The sequence below is a fragment of the Elephas maximus genome, chromosome 3 (genome assembly GCF_024166365.1).
Source record: "Elephas maximus indicus isolate mEleMax1 chromosome 3, mEleMax1 primary haplotype, whole genome shotgun sequence".
Classification (NCBI taxonomy): Eukaryota; Metazoa; Chordata; class Mammalia; order Proboscidea; family Elephantidae; genus Elephas; species Elephas maximus.
Window position 1 is genome coordinate 4032905 of NC_064821.1, and position 21434 is coordinate 4054338.

Genomic DNA, 21434 nt, shown 5'->3' on the forward strand with positions numbered 1-21434 from the left:
TGTCAGTTTCTCATTCTTTCTGAGGCTCCGCGGTATTCCAGTATGTGGATGGACCACACGTTTTTCACCAGTCCTTTGTTGATGGGTAATGAGGGGTGGGAGGGCTTAGGAAGCAGCCCAGTTTAGGTATATGAGGATGTGAGTGGGTCCAGAAGCCCATGTATGTGAATAGAGAAACTCTGAAGGGTCCAGATGCTGCTCAAGAAAGGGAACTGAGAGTGTGGGAGGGGTCAGGTTTCAGCCCAGGTATTGGAAAGACTTGGGAGTGGCCTGGAGGATGCCCTGAACACAGGTGCCCTTTATGATGTTTCTTGCCTGGAGCTGCGGTTCTAGCGTTGGCCACGAGAGGGCAGCAGACTCCCCTGTCAGTGGTGGCCCCTGGGCTTTGCTGGAGCAGCTGCACTAGGAGACAGTCACCCCAAGGTCATTCAGGGTGTCACCCTGTCTGAGAGTTGCACCTCCTAATATTACCATCCATGCCCACTATCAGAGCTGATCCGAGGCAGGAAGTGAATCAGATCCTCTCATTTATTCATTGAGCAATAGTGCCTGAAGCTCTTGCCCTGGGCCTGGTCTGCATTAGCTCCTGGGTAGGAGCTGAAAAGGACCCTTGTGGTCCCTGCCCCAGGATCTCACAGTAGAGGGGAGAGGGACAAGGGCTTGAAGACAAATACATGGGAAAGAAAAGAGCATATTCCATAGAGAAACTAAAGTAGGGTGCAGCCAGTGAGAGAGAGCTAAGGCCACTGAGGAGGGGTCCAGAAGCCTCACGGAGTTGGCATTTATTCGTGGCCAAAATGACAAGTGGGGCCAACCCTGCACGAGTCTGGGTGCAGTGTCCGAGGGAGAAGGCACAGCTGGTGCAGAGACTGGGAGGCAGGTGTGAGTTTGCCCAGAGAGAGGTCAGAAAGCTACCAGTGTGGCTGGAGGGAGCTGGGAAGGAGAGGAGGGAGGGAGGAGGGGGGCAGGTCCAGGTCTCAGGACCTGGTGGGCTGGAGGAGCTGTGTCCTCCTCTGTGACAACATCACCCCAAAACTGACAACTCACAACAGGATGCAGTGATAGCCTCACAGTCTCTGTGGGGCAGGAAGGTGGCATGGCTTAGCTGGTGACTCTGCCTCAAGTTCTCTCAGGAGCCTGGGGCGGTGGTCTCAAGTGAGGCTGGACTGGGGAGGATCCGCTCCCTGCTAACTCTGTGTTATGAGCAGGACCTTGTGAGCTGTTGGACTGGGGGCCTAGCCCTTCTCTGTCTGTTGATCACGGCCCTAACTCGGGTCTTTGTCATGCGGGCCTCATAGGACAGGTCACACATTGCAGCTGCTTCCCAGGGGGAGAGAAATGACAGAGAGATGGAGAAAAGAGAGCAAGAAACAGAGAGCTAATTGTCCTCTCCGTTTCTTTAGAAGCAGGTCCCTGAGCCCAGTGCACACTCAGCGAGGGGGTCACACAGGATGTGGAGGCCAGGAGGCAACATCGTTGCGGGCCATTGTACAGGCTGCGCAGCCCCGTAGTCTGAGATGAGGCCCTGGGTTGGTTTCTAAATATAATGGTAGTTACTGGAGGCTTTTATGCAGAGGGTAGTGATATCTGATGTTGATTTAATTCCAAGGCCCTCCTGGCACCGACCGAGAAACGAGACGGGAGGGGAACTGACTTTCCCAAATTCACACCACCACAGCCCAGCCCTGTGCTGGGTTGTAGTCCAGGCGGCTCCCCCATGGGTCTGTCAGTTTGACATACTGTGGTGGATCGTGTGTGGCTGTGATACGGGGACCTGTGCCACCAGCACTTCATATGCCAGCAGGGTCATTCAAGGTGGACAGGTTTCAGTGGAGCTTCCAGACTAAGACAGACTACGAAGAAGGACTTGACAGTCTAGGTCTGAAAAAGCAGCCAGTGATAACCTTACGAATAGGAATGGAACATTGTCTGATATGGTGCCTCAGGCTGGAAGGCACTCCAAAGAACACTGAGTAAGAGCTGCCTCCTCAAAGTAGAGTTAACCTAAATGACATCGATGGACTCAAGCTTCCAGCTGCAACCATCTGTTAATAATCACAATGTAGAATGTGCAAAGTAGAAATCTAGGAAAACTAAAAATTGTTAAAAAAAAAGATATTGAATACATAAACATAGATATCTTAGGCATTAATGAGCTGAAATGGACTGGTATCGGCCATTTTGGTTAGGTCATTCATATGGTCTACTATGCTGGCAATGACAAACTGAAGAGGAATGGCGATGCATTCACCCTCAAAAGGAACATTTCAAGAACCACCCTGAAGCACCATGCTGTCAGTGATAGAATGATATCCATACGGTTACAAGGAAGAAGAGTTAATACGACTGTTACTCAAATCTACTCACCAACCACTAAACTCAAAGATGAAGAAATTCAAGGTTTTTACCAACTTCTGCAATCTGAAATGGATCAAACATGCAATCGAGAGGCATCGATAATTACTGGTCATTTGAAAGTGAAAAATGGAAACAAAAAAGAAGGAACAATAATTGGAATATGTGGCCTTGGTCACAGAAACAATGCTGGCGATCTCATGACAGAATTTTGAAAGGGCAACGACTTCTTCATTGCAAATACCTTTTTTCAACAACATAAACAGCGATTATACACATGGACCTCACCAGGTGGAATACACAGGAATCAAATCAACTACATCAGTGGAAAGAGACCATAGAAAAGCTCAATAGTATCAATGAGAAAAAGGCCAAGGACAGACTGCGGAACAGACCACGGATTGCTTATATGCAAGTTGAAGTTGAAGCTGCAGAAAAGTAGAACAAATCCACGAGAGCCAAAATAGGACCTTGAGTATATCCCACCTGAAGTTAGAGACCATCCCTGGGATAGATTTGATGCATCAAACACTGATGATCAAAGACCAGAGAGCTGTGGAGTCAAATCAAGGACATCTTCCATGAAGAAAGCAAGATGTTATTGAAAAGACAGCAAAGTGAGAAAAGACTAAAATGGATGGTCAGAAGAGACTCTGAAAATTCTCTTGAACGCAGAGCAGCTAAAGTGAAAGGAAGAAATGATGAAGTACAAGAGCCAAAAAGATAAGAACACAAGGGGGCAGGGAAACTAGGTTAATGGAAATAGAACCAGAACAGAAATAATGAGAATGTTCCCGCATTGTGAAGAATGTAACCAATGTCACTGAACATTTCTGTAGAGATTGTTGAATGGGAACCTACACTGATGCATAAACCTTCACCGAAAACCCCCCCAAAAAACTTAAAAAAAAGACAAGAAACCATTGGAATCAATATGATACCACAGTTGAGAACAATATATTTGATTTCTCTCAGTAAAACTATTGTTTACTGTAGTATTTACTGAGTAAATTATAGAATTTCTCTTTTACAGGCAATAAACTAAATCACAAATACTTTAAAGACAATATATGTAAACGACATAAGGCCTTTGTAAACAAGTTTGCTTTGCTCATTTCACTAGAAAACCCTGAAAATATCTTTATAGAAGCTAGCTTCCTATAAAGTATATGCAGAGCTATGACACTGATCTTTATAGGAAACCAGTGGAAACTTGCAATGGCATGGGTTATGACTATAATCTGTAGAAAATGAGCAGAATCTACACCTTATTCACCATTTTGCATGGATGGATTTTTTCCAAAAATAAGCAGATTACCTATGGTGCTTATGTATAATCACTGGCTACGCGCAAAATGAAATAATGCAAGAGTCAATAAGAACATACTACTTCCACGTTGAAAAACAGGTACTTGGCAATGGTATAGAAAGCAGCTTAGGTACAGTCCATGCAGTTCTTCACGGTCAGCAGGCAACAGCAAGCTGTGTGGTCTTTACATGTCCCATCTGCTGACCGGTCCCTGGGCCATGGATCCCCTGACGTCGCATAGACTCGTCACTCCAGCGGAGTAGGACCCTGTGGGTGGTCCGCTGGGCCAAGTTCCTGTGGGGTTTCTGGAGTGGAGACACTTCTCTCCCACACTGTGTGCTTAGGTGGTCACCATGTTCGTTTACTGGGGGAGAAGACAAAGATAAAACGCAATGGTGAGACTACATTTTGGCATCGACTTAGAACTCTGCCCCATAAGTAGAACATGAGCTCGTGATTTCTCTCCATAACCGGTGTCTTGGGAAAGTGCAGGTAGAAGTAGGGTTAATTAGGCTGAGGATTCTTCTGCAAAGATTTTCAGGTGGATCTACTTACCGGTTGCCATCAAGTCAATCCCACGTCATGGGGTCCCCACGTGCAGAGCAGAACCACGATCCTTAGGGTTTTCAAGGCTGTGATCTTTCAGAAGCAGATAACCAGCCCTGTCTTCTGAGGTGCTTCTGGGTGGGTTTGAGCCAGCAATCTTTCTGTTAGTAGTCTTGGTTTAACCATTTGCACCAGCAGGGACTCTTCTAACATGGAACCACTGCATGGTAATTACACCGATGCCTATCCAGTCCCTCCTACCTCTCAGCACTCGGCTAGGACTCGGAGGGAAGCAGCGCTGGCTGAGACACACTCACGCTCTCCAAGTGCACAGGGGCTGGTGAGCTCTGGGTTGCCAGGCCGGGAGCCAGTCAGACCAACTTCAGCATGGTCATTTCCAAATAGTACATCCCAGGGTCTGGCTGTAAAAATACACCCAGGAAATACTTCACTTAACACGGTGAACATTTAAAGTCTGAGCCAGCTAACTCAACCTGTGACAATTCCATCAATATATGGTCCAAATCTTAAAATGACTTAAAACACTCAGAGGAAAATGAAGGAAAATAGCCAACCCAAAGCAGTCTGCCAATGAACCAAGAAGCCTTTCCTGAGGCCCCAGGGCACTTTGTAGAGGCTGGATATCCCCCGGGGGGTGTCTGAATGGGAGCCAGACCTAGGTGGGCTTCCCAATCCAGGGAGCCAAGGCCACCTTTTCAGAGCCATGGACTGGACATCCAAATGCCAGAGGTTGCTTTTCTAACTTCTCCAACCCTAAGCTCAGGTTACCTCCACTTTTTTTTTTTTTTTTAAACTAAGCAGAATATTAAGATCATATGCTCTGGTTCTTCTTATTATTATTTTTACATTCTGCAGTAAACACAAGTGTCTTTATTCTTTTGTTAATTAATTTTTATTGTGCTTTAAGTGAAAGTTTACAAATCAAGTCAGCCTGTCATACAAAAATTTATATACTCCTAATTGCTCTCCCCACAATGAGACAACATACTCCTTCCTTCCACTCTCCATTTTCAAGTTCATTCAGTCACCTTCTGGCCTCCTCTGCCCTCTCATCTCCCCTCCAGGTGGGAGATGCCAACATAGTCTTATGTGTCTAATTGATCCAAGAAGCTCATTCTTCACCAGTATCATCTTCTATCCCATTGTCCAGGCCAATCCCTGTCTGAACACTTGGCTATGGGAATGGTTCCTGTCTTGGGCTGACAGAAGGTCTAGGGACCATGGCCTGCAGGGTCATTCTAGTCTCACTCACACCATTAAGTCTGGTCTTTTGACGAGAATTTGGGGTCTGGGTCCCACTGCTCCTCTGCTCCCTCGGGGCTTTTCTCTTGTGTTCCCTGTCAGGGCAGTCATCGGTTATAGCTGGGCACCATCTAGTTCTTCTGGTCTCAGGCTGATGTGTTGTTGTTCTTAGGTGCCGTCGAGTCGGTTCCGACTCATAGCGACCCTGTGCACAACAGAACGAAACACTGCCTGGTCCTGCGCCATCCTTACAATCATTGTTATGCTTGAGCTCATTGTTGCAGCCACTGTATGAATCCACCTCGTTGAGGGCCTTCCTCTTTTCCACTGACCCTGTATTTGCCAAGCATGATGTCCTCCTCCAGGGACTGATCCCTCCTGACAACATGCCCAAAGTATGTAAGAGCAGTCTTGCCATCCTTGCTTCTAAGGAGTATTCTGGTTGTACTTCTAAGACAGATTTGTTCATTCTTTTGGCAGTCCACGGTATATTCTATATTCTATATTCTTCGCCAACCCCACAATTTAAAGGCATCAACTCTTCTTCGGTCTTCCTTATTCGTTGTCCAGCTTTCACACACATATGATGCGATTGAAAATACCATGGCTTGGGTCAGGCGCACTTTAGTCTTCAGGGTGACATCTTTGCTCTTCAACACTTTAAAGAGGTCCTTTGCAGCAGATTTACCCAATGCAACGCGTCTTTTGATTTCTTGACTGTTGCTTCCATGGCTGTTGATTGTGGATTCAAGTAAAATGAAATCCTTGAGAACTTCAATCTTTTTTCCGTTTATCATGATGTTGCTCATTGGTCCAGTTGTGAGGATTTTTGTTTTCTTTATCTTGAGGTGTAATGCATACTGAAGGCTGTGGTCTTTGATCTTCATTAGTAAGTGCTTCAAGTCCTCTTCACTTTCAGCAAGCAAGGTTGTGTCATCTGCATAACGCAGGTTATTAATGAGTCTTCTTCCAATCTTGATGCCCAATTCTTCTTCATATAGTCCAGCTTCTCGCATTATTTGCTCAGCATACATATTAAATAGGTATGGTGAAAGAATACAAACCTGACGCACACCACTCCTGACTTTTAACCAATCACTATCCCCTTGTTCTGTCTGAACAACTGCCTGTTGATCTATATAAAGGTTCCTCATGAGCACAATCAAGTGTTCTGGAATTCCCGTTCTTCGCAGTGTTATCCATAGTTTGTTATGATCCACACAGTCAAATGCCTTTGCATAATTAATAAAACACAGGTAAACATCCTTCTGGTATTTTCTGCTTTCAGCCAGGATCCATCTGACATCAGCAATGATATCCCTGGTTCCGCATCCTGTTCTGAAACCGGCCTGAATTTCTGGCAGTTTTCTGTTGATATAGTGCTGCAGCCATTTTTGAATGATCTGCAGCAGAATTTTGCTTGCAGGTGATATTAATGATATTGTTCTATAATTTCCACATTCGGTTGGATCACCTTTCTTGAGAATAGGCATAAATATGGATCTCTTCCAATCAGTTGGCCAGGAAGCTGTCTTCCATGTTTCTTGGCATAGATGAGTGAGCACCTGCAGTGCTGCATCTGTTTGTTGAAACATCTCAACTGATATTCCATCAATTCCTGGAGCCTTGTTTTTCGCCAATGCCTTCAGAGCAGCTTGGACTTCTTCCTTCAGTACCATCAGTTCCTGATCATATGCCACCTCTTTAAATGGTTGAATATCAACTAATTCTTTTTGGTATAAGACTCTGTATATTCCTTCCACCTATTTTTGATGCTTCCTGCGTTGTTTAGTATTTTCCCCATGGAATCCTTCACTATTGTAACTCGATGCTTGAAGTTTTTCTTCCGATCTTTCAGCTTGAGAAACGCCGAGCGTGTTCTTCCCTTTTGGTTTTCCATCTCCAGCTCTTTGCACATGTCACTATAATACTTTACTTTGTCTTCTCGAGAGACCCTTTGAAATCTTCTGTTCAGTTCTTTTACTTCATCGATTCTTCCTTTTGCTTTAGCTCCTCGACGCTCAAGAGCAAGTTTCAGAGTCTCCTCTGACATCCACCATGGTCTTTTCTTTCTTTCCTGTCTGTTCAGTGACCTCTTGCTTTCTTCACGGATGATGTCCTTGATGTCATTCCACAACTCATCTGGTCTTCGATCACTAGTGTTCAATGCGTCAAATCTATTCTTGAGATGGTGTCTAAATTCATGTGGGATATATTCAAGGTCATATTTTGGCTCTCGTGGACTTGCTCTGATTGTCTTCAGTTTCAGCTTGACCTTGCATATGAGCAATTGATGGCCTGTTGCACAGTCGGCCCCTGGCCTTCTTCTGACTGATGATATTGAGCTTTCCCATCTTCTCTTTCCAGAGATGTAGTCAATTTGATTTCTGCGTGTTCCATCTGGTGAGGTCCAACGGTATAGTCGCCGTTTATGTTGGTGAAAGAAAGTAGTTGCAATGAAGAAGTCGTTGGTCTTGCAAAATTCTATCATTCCATTTCCGGCATTGTTTCTATCACCAGGGCCATAGTTTCCAACTACTGATCCTTCTTCTGTTTCCAACTTTCGCATTCCAATCGCCGATAATTATCAATACATCTTGATTGCACCTTTGATCAATTTCAGAGTGCAGCAGCCGATAAAAATCTTCTATTTCTTCATCTTTGGCCCTAGTGGTTGGAGCGTAAATTTGAATAATAGTTGTATTAACTGGTCTTCTTTGTAGGCGTATGGATATTATCCTATCACTGACAGCGTTGTACTTCAGGATAGATCTTGAAAGGTTCTTTTTGACAATGGCTGCAACACCATTCCTCTTCGAGCTGTCATTCCTAGCATAGTAGACTATATGATTTTCCCATTCAAAATGGCCAATACCAGTCCATTTCAGCTCACTAATGCCTGGAACATCAATGTTTATGCGTTGCATTTCATTTTTGATGATTTCCAATTTTCCTAGATTCATAATTCGTACACTTCAGGTTTCGATTATTAATGGATGTCTGCAGCTGTTTCTTCTCATTTTGAGTCGTGCCACGTCAGCAGATGAAGGTCCCGAAAGCTTTACTCCATCCACGTCATTAAGGTCGACTCTACTTTGAGGAGGCAGCTATTCCCCAGTTGTCTTTTGAGTGCCTTCCAACCTGGTGGGCTCATCTTCCAGCACTATATCAGACAATGTTCTGCTGCTATCCACAGGTTTTCACTGGCTCATGCTTTTCAGAAGTAGACTGCCAGGTCCTTTTTCCTAATCTGTCTTAGTCTGGAAGCTCCGCTGAAACCTGCCCTCCATAGGTGACCCTGCTGGTATCTGAATACCAGTAGCATAGCTTTCAGCAACACACAAGCCCCCACAGTATGACAAACTGACACACGTGGGGACAGGCTGATGTAGTCTCTGGTTTATGTGGCCCTTTCTGTCTCTTGGGCTCATAATTACCCTTGTGTCTTTGGTGTTCTTCTTTCTCATTTGCTCCAGGTGGGTTGAGACCACATTGATGCATCTTAGATGGCCACTTCCTAGCGTTTAAGACCCCAGACACCACTCTGTAAAGTGGGATGCAGAATGTTTTCTTTACAGATTTGATTACACCAATTGACTTAGATATCCCCTGAAACCATAGTCCTCAAACTCCCACCCCTCTTACGCTGGCCTTGGAGGCATTCATTTTATTCACGAAACTGCTTTTGGTTCAGTCCAGTTGTGCTGCCCTCTCCTATATTGTGTGTTGTTTTTCCCTTCACCTAAAATAATACTTATCTTTTTTTTTTAATTATCTAATTAGTGAAAACCCCTGTCTCCTTCTCTCCCTCCCTCTCCTCTCTCCTAACCATCAAAGAATATTTTCTTCTCTGTTTAAACTATTTCTTGAGTTCCTATAATAGTGGTCTTATACAATATTTGTCCTTTTGCAACTGACTAGTTTCACTCAGCATAATGCCTTCCAGATACCTCCATGTTATGAAATGTTTCACAGATTCATCGCTGTTCTTTATCGATGTGTAGTATTCCATTGTGTGACTATACCACAATTCATTTATCCATTCACCTGTTGATGGACACTTTGGTTGCTTCTATTTTTTGCTCTTATACACAGTGCTGCAATGAACATGGTTGTGCATATATCTGTTCATGTGAAGGCTCTTATTTCTCTAGGATATATTCCAAGGAGTGGGATTGCTGGATCTTATGGTACTTTTATTTCTAGTTTTTATAGGAAACGCCGAATGGATTTCCAAAGTGGTTGTACCATTTGACATTCCCACCAGCAGTGTATAAGTGTTCCATTCTGTCCACAACCTCTCCAACGTTTATTACTTTCTGTTTTTTGGATTAAAGCCAGCCTTGTTGGAGTGAGAGGGAGCCTCATTGTAGTTTTGATTTGCATTTCTCTAATGGCTAATGATCATGAGCATTTCCTCATGTATCTGTTAGCTACCTGAATGCCTTCTTTAGTGAAGTGTCTGTTCATATCTTCTGCCCATTTTAAAACTGGGTTATTTGTCTTTTTGTAGTTGAGTTTTTGCACTATCATGTAGATTTTAGAGATAAGGTGCGGATCGGGAATGTCATAGCTAAAAGCTTTTCCCAGTCTGCATGTAATCTTTTTACCCCTTTGATGATGTCCTTGGATGAGCATAGGTGTTTGATTTTTAGGGTCTCCCAGTTATCTACTTTCCCTTCCGCATTGTTAGTAATGTTTCGTATACTGTTTATGACATGTATTAGGGCTCCTAGCGTTGTCCCTATTTTTTCTTTCATGATCGTTATCGTTCTAGATTTTATATTTAGGTCTCAGATGCATTTTTCAGTTGGTTTTTGTGAATGGTGTGAGATATGGGTCTTGTTTCATTTTTTTGCAGATGGATATCCAGTTATGGCAGCACCATTTGTTAAAAAGACTGTCTTTTCCCCGTTGTACTCATTTTGGGCCTTTGTCAAATATCAGCTGCTCATATGTGGATGGATTTATGCCTGGATTCTCAATTCTGTTCCATTGTTCTATGTATGTGTTGTTGTACCAGTACCAGGCTGTTTTGACTACTGTGGTGGTATAATAGCATCTAAAATCAGGTAGAGTGAGGCCTCCCACTTTGTTCTTCTTTTTCAGTAATGCTTTACTTCTCTGGGGCCTCATTCCTATCCATATGAAGTTGGTGATTTGTTTCTCCATCTCGTTAAAAAACGTCGTTAGAATTTGGATCAGACGTGCATTGTATCCATACATGGCTATTGGTAGAATAGACGTGTTTACAATGTAAATTCTTCCTATCCATGAGCAAGGTACATTTTCCCACTTGTGTAGGTCTCTTTTTTGGTTTCTTGCAGTAGTCTCTTGTAGTTTTCTTCGTATAGGTCTTTTACATCTCTGCTAAGGTTTATTTCTACGTATTTTATCTTTTTGAGGGCTATTATAAATGGCATTGATTTGGTGATTTCCTCCTCGATGTCCTTTTTGTTGGCATAGAGGAATTCGGCTGATTTCTGTATGTTTATCTTGTATCCTTATACTCTGTAGATTTCTTCTATTAATTTCAGTAGCTTCCTCGAGGATTCTTCAGCGTTTTCTGTGTATAGATCATGTCATCTGAAAATAGAGATACATTTACTTCTTCCTTACCAATCTGGATGCCCCTTGTTTCTTTATCTAACATAATTGCTCTGGCTAGGGCCTCCAGCACAATGCTGCATAAGAGTGGTAATACAGGGAATCCTTGTCTGCTTCCTGTTCTCAAGTGGAATGCTTTCAGACTGTCTCCATTTAGGATGGTGTTGGCTGTTGGCTTTGTATAAATGCCCTTTATTATGTTGAGGAATTTTTCTTCTATTTCTATTTTGCTGAGAGTTTTTATCCTGAATGGGTGTAGAACTTCATCAAATGCCTTTTCTGTATCAATTGATAAAATCATGTGATTCTTGTCTTTTATTTGTCTGATGGATTACATTAAGTGTTTTTCTAACATGGAACCATCCCTGCATACCTGGTACGAATCCCACTTGGTTATGGTGAATTATTTTTTTGATATCTTTTTGAATTCTATTGGCTAGAATTTTGTGAAGGATTTTTGCTTCTAATTTCATGAGGGAATATAGGTCTGTAATTTTCTTTTGTCGTGATGTCTTTACCTGGTTTCGGTGTCAGGAATATGGTGGCTTCATAGAATGAGTTTGGGAGTATTTCGTCCTTTTCTATGCTCTGAAATACCTTTAGTAGTAGTGGTGTTAACTCTTCTCTGAAAGTTTGATAAAACTCTGCAGTGAAGCTGTCAGGGCCAGGACTTTTTTTGTTGGGAGTTTTTTGACTACCTTTTCAATCTCTTCTTTTGTTATGGGTCTGTTTAGTTGTTCTGGCTCTGTCTGTGTTACTTTAGGTAGGTAGTGTGTTTCTCGGAATTCATCCATTTCTTCTCACTTTTCAAATTTGTTAGAATACAATTTTTCATAGTAGTCTGATATGATTCTTTTCTTTTCATTTGGATCTGTTGTGATATTGCACATCTCCTTTCTTCTTTGGGTTATTTGCTTTCTCTCCTGTTTTTCTTTTTTCTGGCCAATGGTTCATCGATTCTGTTAATTTTTTTGACCAAAGAACGAGCTTTTGGTCTGTTATCTTCCAATTGTTTTTCGTTTTCTCTATTTCATTTAATTCTACTCTAATATTTATTCTTTGCTTTCTTCTTGTGCCTGAAGGTTTCTTTTGTTGCTCTCTTTGTATTTGTTCAAGTTGGAGGGATAGTTCTTTGATTTGGGCCCTTTCTTCTTATTGTATGTGTGTGTTTATTGATATAAATTGACCCCCGAGCACTGCCTTCGCTCTGTCTCAAAGGTTCTGATGGGAAGTGTTTTCATGGTCATTGGATTCTATGAATTTGTTTGTTCCATCCTTAATGTCTTGTATAAGCCAGTGTTTTATGAGTAGTGTATTGTTCAGTTTTCCAGTGTTTGATTTCTTTTCCCTGCTTTTCCTGTTATTGATTTCTTCTTTTATGGCCTTATGGTCAGAGAAGATGCTTTCTAATATTACGATGTTTTGGTTTCTGTTAAGGCTTGCTTTCTGACCTAATATGTGGTCTATTCTAGAGAATATTCCATGTGCACTAGAAAAGAAAGTATACTTGGCTGCTGTTGGGTGGGGTGTTCTGTTAAGTCTATGAGGTCACGCTGGTTGATTGTGGTATTTAGATCTTCCATGTCTTTATTGAGCTTCTTTCTGGATGCCCTGTCCTTCACTGAAAGTGGTGTGTTGAAGTCTCCTACTATAATTGTGGAGCTGTCTATCTCACTTTTCATTTTTGTTAGAGTTTGTTTTATGTATCTTGCAGCCCTGTCATTGCGTGCATAAATATTTAACATGGTTATAACCTCCTGGTATATTGCTCCTTTAATCATTATGTAGTGTTCTTCCTTATCCTTTGTGGTGGATTTAACTTTAAAGTCAATTTTGTCAGAAATTAATATTGACACTCCTGCTCTTTTTTGATTGTTTTTTGCTTGATAGGCAGCATATACCCGGATCACATTTTTTTACCCATTCTGCAACTATCTGTCTTTTTATTGGTGCATTGAGTCCATTTATATTCAGCGTGATTCTAGATAGGCATGAGTTTAGTGCTGTGATTTGGATGCCTTTTTGTGTGTGTTGTTGACAGTTTCATTTTTCCACTTATTTTTCGTGCTGAGGAGTTTTTCTTTGTAAATTGTGTATTCCTCTTTTTCCTTGTAGTTGAGTTTGTTTTTGCTTAATCTTTATGTTTATGTTGTTTTTATTTTGAAGTGAGGGATTGTTAGTCTTTTTTGTGGTCACCTTAATATTTATACCCGTTTTTCTCAGTTTAAACCTAGCTTGAATCTCCCTATTTTGCCTTGATTTCGTCTACATATTGAGGATCTATGCCTACTTTATTCATTCTCTCTTTATTGATTATCGTCATCTTTTACATAATGACGTCACTGATTTTCTGTTTGGAGCATTTTTTTAAATCTTATTTTTTTGATTTCCCAATCTGAGTTGATATCTGGTTTCTCTGTTCTGTGTTCTAGTATTGTGTTGATATCTGATATTATTGATTTTCTAACCAGAGAATTCCCTTTAGTATTTCTTGTAGGCTTGTTTTGATTTCTGCAAATTCTCTAAGAATGTGTTTATCTCTAAATGTCTCAATTTCACCTTCATATTTGAGAGACAGTTTGGCTGTATATCCGGGTCTCGGCTGGCAGTTTTTCTCCTTCAATGCTCTATATATGCCATCCCGTTGTCTTCTTGCCTGCATGGTTCCTTCTGAGTAGTCTGAACTGACTCTTATTGATTCTGCTTTGTAGGTGACTTTTTGTTTATCCCTGGCTGCTCTTAAAATGTTCTCTTTATCTTTGTTTTTGGCAAGTTTGATGAGAATATGTCTTGGTGACTTTCTTTTGGGACCTACCTTGTAGGGGGTTCGATGAGCATCTTAGATAGACATCCTTTCATCTTTCACAATGTCAGGGAAGTTTTCTGGCAACAAAGCTTCAACAATTCTCCCTGTATTTTCTGTTATCCCTCCCTGTTCTGGCATTCCAATCACTCACACGTTATTGTTTTTGGTTGAGTCCCACATGATTCTTAAGTTTTCTTCATTTTTTAAAATTCTTTTATCTGATTTTTCTTCAAACATATTGATGCCAAGTGTCTTATCCTCCATCTCCCTGATTGTGTATTCCAGATCCTTTATTCTGTTCCTCTGACTTTTTATTGAGTTGTCTAATTCTGTAATTTTATTGTAAATCTTCTGTATTTCTGAATGCTGTCTTTCTTTGGATTCTTGCAGCTTACTAAATTCTTGATTATGTTCTTGAATAAACTTTCATTTCGTCAACTGCTTCATCTGTGTGTTCCTTGGCTTTTTCTGTGTATGGCCTGATCTCGTTCCTGATGTCGTGAAGGGTTCTCTGTATTAGTCTTCTGTATTCTACACCTGGCAATTCCAGGAATGCTTCTTCATCCAGAAGAGTCCTTGCTTCTCTGTTTTGGGAGTTCATTGAAGCAGTCATGGTCTGCTTCTCTATGTGATTTGATATCAATTGCTGTCTTCTAGCCATCTATAAGTTGTGGTAATAATTTATTTTATGTTTGCTCACTGAGTGCTAGCTTCTTGCTTTGTTTTGTTTTGAATTTTAGGCTACTAGAGTGAGCTGACTGGATTATTGGAGCCTTTGAAGCATAAATGTCTTCTTACCAGATGGTTAGAGGTGTTACCAGGTGTATGAGCCTAGGAGTCCATTCACTATTCTTGAATGGAATCAGCTCACGTGTTCTGCTAGTCAGTCACCGAGGGTGTGTTATAGGCTCTCACCTACTATCTTAGAGGAGTAGTGGTGATGGTTGTATGCACTGGTTTCTGGTAGCGGCACGAAGTCACACTCTGAGGAGAGCAGGGTGCTGACAGCCTTCTCCCAAGTGTCAGTGAGAAAGAAGTGTCTCTGTTGTCTAGAGCGCTCTGGTGGGTGGCCTCTGCAGCTGTACCTTAGGCACCCAATGCTTATACCTGTAAAGACTGGTGGGCACCACTAACCTCGGACCACTTTCGTGTGTGACTATGTGGTGTGGATGGAGCCTCGAGCCCTCAGGTCCCTACTGTGGGCAGGGGAGGGCCCTGTTTAATAAGCAGAGTGGTATCAAACCTTCAAAACCTGCCTCTGGACCACACAAATGAAACAATTACAATCAGACCTCAAACAGATTTGCCTTTGCATTATAATAGTCACCTCCTTCCATGTAGGGGTGAAAGCCAAAGTCAGTGAATCGCTCATGCCTGGACTGGAGCCACTCCTGCTCTGAACTTCCAGATTAGGGGAGTTGGGAAAGTATTTTTCCACCATTTGTTAATTTGTTTCTTCTCCCAGACCAGAGGAATGGCTCAGAGAGAGGGCAGCAGGTTCTATTTCTGGTCCAGAGAAGTCAACTCTTAATGAAGCTGGCTGGAGCAGATAGGGGAGGGATCAGGTAGAGAAGAGAGAGTACTTTGTAAAGACGGAGCTATTAGATCCAAGTGGTAAATGAGACAAAATCACTTATGTTGTGTCGAGAGTACTGTTTTATGTAAGATACCAGAGGCATGTGGAGCCTGTGGGCTCTGGCTGGGTCCCCACAGAGGTTGCCCCAGGGGGTTAGGGTTTGTCCCTTGCTTGCCTTCTTTTGCTGAATTGGCTTAGTCCTGAACTCCACGGCCTGTCCCGTAGCTGTCACACGAGGGTGTCAGGGTACCAGCACTTTGTTTGCCTTCTTTCACTGAAGCAGCCACTTCCTAAACGCTGCGACCAGCCCGGTTGTAGACACGCCAAGAGTTAGGGGTGTGCCACTGTGCTTGCCTTCTTTCACTGATGCTGCCCTGTCTCAGGAAACGAAAATCAGCCCCGCCACCATCACACCCAAGTTTGGTGCCAAAGCATTGGAGCTGAGGCCCTGCGCAGACTCGGCAGCTCGTCACTGCTTCTGCACTGTCTCACTGTCCCTTCTCGCGCATACTGATTCCTTAATCTGTGTTTGATGCTCAGGGTTTGTAGATTGGCATATATATAATCGATTCGCTTGTTTTTCTGGGTCTCTGTTGCAAGAGGGTTCGTTGGAACATTGTGACTAACTTGCCCACTTCACCCTGCCTCTTGAGTTCTTATCTTTATTTAACATTTTTAGTACAATCCAGAGACATTAATGACATTCACTATGCTTTGTGACCATGACCACTCTCCATCTCTAGAAATTTTTTATCACTGCAAATGGAACCCAGTGCCCCTTCAGGCACCACTCCTCATTTCTCCCTCCCCTCAGCCCCTGCCCACCACTCATACATTCTGATCTCTATGCATTTGCCTAGGGAGCTCTCGTGGCACAGTGGTTCAGTGCTCGGCTGCTCACCCAGGGGTTGTCATTTCAAACCCACCAGCTGTTCTGCTGCAGAAACAACCTGGTGATATGATCCCATAAAGATTATACCCTAAAAAACCTGGGGCAGGTCTACTGTGTCACATGGGGTCAGAATGAGTTGGAATCAACTCGAAGGCATCTGGTGAGAACAACAATGCATTTGCCTCGTTCAGACATGTCATATAAGTGGGATGATATATTATTTGTCGTTTTGAATCTGACTTATTTCGCTTAGCATGTATCAAGGTTCATCATATTGTGGCATGTATCAGGAGTTCCTATCTCTTTATAGATAAGTAATATTCCATTGATTGGATAGACTATATTTTGTCTATCCATTCATTTGTTGGTTTCCAACGGTGGGTTGTTGCCACCGTTGCACTCTTGTGAATAACACTGCAGTGAACATTCATGTACAAATATCTGTTTGAGTCCCTGATTTCATGTTCTCTGGGTCTATAGCCAGGAGTGGAATTTCTGGGTCATATGGTGACCAGCCATCTTGGTTGCTTTCTCAGAGATTCCTGAATTTCAAGCAAAAAGTAGGCACCATTTGGCTCTGGGAAGCTTTGGGCATTTTTTTGTTTTTAGTTAAGGCTCTATATTTGCATTTTCTTATATTTATAACTACCCCACCTTGGGGGTTGAGGTTGTTCAGTGGTAGAATTCTCATCTTCCGTGAGGAGACTCGGGTTCAATTTTCAGCCAATCCACCTCACATGGAGCCACGACTCACATTGCTGTGATGCTGAACAGCTTTCAGCAGAGCTTCCAGACTAAGCCAGACTAGGAAGAAAGGCCTGGCGACCTACTTCTGAAAATCGGCCAATGAAAACCTATGGATCAAAGAATCCAATCTGAAACTGTCCATGGGAGTGGCCCAGGATCAGGCAGTGTTTCGTTCCAGTGTGCATGGGGTCATCATGAGCCAGGGGCTGACTCAGCAGCAGCGAACAGCAAACAACAACAGCCCCATACTGGTCGTTCCTTCACATTTGGGGACATTAGAACTGTGCTCCACGGAGTTTTCTTGGTTGCCGTCTGGACGGAAGGAGATCGCCAGCCCTTTCTTCTGAGGTGCTGCTGGTTGGGTTCAAACTGCCAACCTTTGGGTTAGAAGTCAGTGCAGATTGTGCCACCCAAGGACCAGGGAACAGCGTGGGGTGAGGGAGTTCTCATCCAAAAGCAGTGAGAGGCCACAAGCTCAACATTTCCTTTGGAAGTGAAGCCGTTGCCAGTGGTACCCATAGCCCATTGCTGCTGTGTCAGTTCTGACTCAACGTGACCGTATAGGATGGAGTAGAAGTGCCGCAGAGGGTTTCCAAGAAGCAGACCTCCACATCTTTCTGCCCTGGAGCGGCTGGGGGTTTGAACCTCTGACCTTTTGGTTAGCAGCCGAGCACTTGAACCACTACACCACCAGGGCTCCTTATAGCCTCTATGCTAGTTCCGCAGAAATCAGGGTAGGACAGTCTGAAAGGTGCCTCATCCCACAGATAACAGGATTTTAGAGCTGGAAGCAACCTTAGAGATTCTCGGGTCCAGATTTCCTACCCTTGTAATTTAAAACAAAGAAAGAAACAAAGGAAGTTGTCTCAGGATGAGAGGTGAAGGTACTCTTCTCCAAGGACCAGTGACACAGGACTTTAGCAGAGAAAGCCACTGTAGAAGGAGGAGCTGGAGCTGGTCCTGGGGGCTGCCTACGATTTGTAGGGCAGTCATTTTGTGCCCGATCCCATAGGATGTTATTAAATTCAGAGATGTCAGCAGCGTGTGAAGAAGCAGGTCCCCTTGTCCTGACACCCAGCCAGCCACCTGTGTTTAAGTCCAGGTGTGTATGTGCGCTGCCCCCTAGTGGGATCGCGTGGTAGTGCAGCATGAGAGGGGTGGAGGCTGTTATGGCCCAAGGGACCTTCTCTGAGGGACATGGGGCCGGCCCTCCAGGGAGAATGATCAACTTTTGGAAGAGAAAGAAGGTGCCCAGCTTTGCTGCTGTTTGAGGGAGTGTGGTGGGAAACGGACCCCATCCCAGGGATGGAACTTTCCTCTTAGAATCCTGGGGAGGGTTGATGCACGGAGAAGGGGAGACCTGCCTCATTGGAGGTGGGGATGAGAGTGGAATCCAGGAGAACTTCCTGGAGGAGGAGCTGTTTGCCCCCAGCTCTGAGAGCAGGCAGGCCCTATATGGGAGTGCTGGGGATCCTCCCATAGGAGCCCAGACCCAGCTCCTGGACCCTGACCCACCCAGCACCCCACCCAGGCTCTCAGCACCCTGTCCTCCCTGTGGCCCAGGACTAGAGGTAATCCTGAGATTGAGCTGCTCCAGTTGGTCTTTGACAATGACAGCGTGGCCCCAGGAGCACTTCGGTGCCTATTTCTGGTCCAGGGAGGGGCTCAGGGGGACTGAGAGGTGAGGCCCAGGCAGGAGGTGGGGAATATCAGGGTCGGGGCTCCTGATGCTGCTCCAGAGAGCAGACCTGGGCGGTGGGGATAGTCGGTGTCTCACAGGTCCGCACGCTCTCCACATCCACCTGGCCCAGTGTCCTGTGACACTCCTGGGTACAGTGATCCCAGGACACTAGGCTCCCATGTGGCGGAGGGGAGGGAGGGACAGAAAGCTGGTAGAGGTGAGGGTGGGACTGTGTGGCACCACCCCCACCAATGAGCAGAGCATCTCGTGCCTGCAGGAAGGGGAGGAGGGTCACTTATACATGCTGCCACAGACCACCCAGGCCCTATTAGCCCTGGGCCTTGCACATCGGCCTGGCTGCCCCGGGCAGTGTCCACATGCATCCCTCACACTAAGGAGGCTGCGTGCTGTGCTCACCCCGAGCTGCCACCCACGTCCACCTGAGCGTGGAGTCCTGGCCGGCGTCCTCCCTGAGTGATCACTGAAGCACTTCTCCGTCCAATCCCTCAGTGCACAATTGGGAAACTGAGTCCAAGAGAAAGGCAGGGAGGGCCCAGGGCACACAAGTGGGCAGAGTCCACAGGATAAGGAAGGTTCCGTCCCCCTAGGCAGGACTCAGCCCCTCTCATGGGGTTGGCTTTGACAAGGAGACATGCCAAATGTGGGAAACCCCAGGTACGCCCTCCCATTGTGCACTTAGGCGCGAGTGTATACACACACACAGCGGCACACACTGACTTTACAGGTGGGGCCATGCAGGTGGGGTCAGAAGAGAAGAGGACATCAAGGAGGTGACCCCCTGGAAAGAAGAGAGAGGGTGGAGACAGGTGTGTCTTGGGACAGGGGCCACCAGTTTCCTAGCCACTTGCCCACGGCCTACAAGATGGGCTTGGAAGTCGCCGGATGAAGGGGAGGGATGCCCCGGTTCCCCGGGGTCTGCCAGGGCCACCCATCCCCATGGCAACACAGAGTGGACAAGGCCTAGTCCTGCAGTCACTGCTCTGGGTCCCTGGACCTTACCTAGGAGGAGCTCCTTCCTGAGTGGTGGGGGCTGCAGGACAGAAGGCCTCAGTTTCCTTCTCTGCACATTTGGGTGCTTAGAGTGGGTGAGCCCCAGTATTCCAAGGCTCAGAGAAGTGTCTGCTGGACCCACTGTGCTCTGAGGTCGTAGGAAAATGCTTTCTACTTCCTGAAATTGAGTATTCCCCCAGCAAGAGCACTGGGGTGTGGGGACTGGGAATCTGGGGTGGGGCAGGGCAGGGCAGGGCAGGGCAGGGCAGGGCAGGGCAGGGCAGGGCAGGGCAGGGCAGAGCCATGGACCATATGGCCAGGTCCAGTCCTTGGTGGAACTTCAGGGTCCTCCTGAGGAAGTGGGGTCTTTGCCATGAATGTGGGGAAGGTGCCTCCTGAGTGAGCTGGATACCCCAGGGCCTGTGGAAGCCAAGAGGGGGTAGCGAGTCTCCTGAGCTACCCTACAGTCCCCGTGGACCTGCAGGTCTTGATCCTGCACCCCTGGGACACAGGAGAGCTGCTGCCTCCAGGACACTTGAACAAAGGTGTTCTGTGATGAGGTTACCAGCTTGGGCCTACAGTGCTGATGTCAGCCACCAGGGCCTGCCAGTGGTGCCTCCTGGGGTCCAGGAGAGCTACTGCCTCCAGGACACCTGAACACAGGTGGGGGATGTGAGGTTTCTTGCCTGGGGCTGCAGTGCTAGCGCACAGTGGTGGGAAGAGGGACAAGAGCATGAAGACAGATACATGGAGAGAAAAGAGCATATTCTATAGAGGAAATAAAGCAGGGTACAACCAGAGAGAGAGGGCTGGGCCACTGGGTGGGGGTCCAGAGGCCTCACTGAGGTGACATTTATGTGTGAGCAAAATGACAGGAGGGGCAGCCCTGCACGAGTCAGGGGAAAGTGTGCCAAGGAGAAGGCACGGCTGGTGCAGAGACTGGGAGGCAGATGTGAGTTTGCCCAGAGAGGGGGTTGGAAAGCTGCCATAGTGGCTGGAGGGAGCTGGGGAGGAGAGGAGGGAGGGAGGAAGAGGGCCGATCCAGGTCCCAGGACCTGGTGGGCTGGAGGAGCTGTCTCCTCCTCTGTGACAACATCACCACAAAACATAGCAGCTCACAAAAACCATCTGATGATCTAATGGGTTCCGTGGACCAGGAATGCAGCGCGCCTTAGCAGGCCACTCTGCCCCACGTTCTCTCAGGAGGCTGGGGCTGTGGTCTCAGCTGAGGCTGGACTGGGGAGGATCCGCTTCCTGCTCACTCTGTGTTGTGCACAGGAGTCTTTCTTGTGAGCTGCAGGACAGGGGTCCCAGTTCCTCTCTGTTGATGACGGCACTTTGGGTCATTTTTCCAGGGGCATTATAGGGCAGTCCATACATCACAGCTGCTTTCCAGGGGAAAGAGTGGGCTATGACCGAGAGTGAGAAAGAGAGAGAAGAGATAGATGGCAGACCGTCAGCAAGCAGAAGAGAGATCCAGGAGGCGTTGCCCCTAATGGGGTCAATATGAGTTGAAGTTGACTCCAAGGCACCTTACAACCACAACTATATTGTTGAGACGTGAGTCCCTGAGTCCAGCCCACACTAGGGAGGAAGGTGGCACAAGATGTTGAGACCTGGAACAGGGATTGTTGGGGGCCA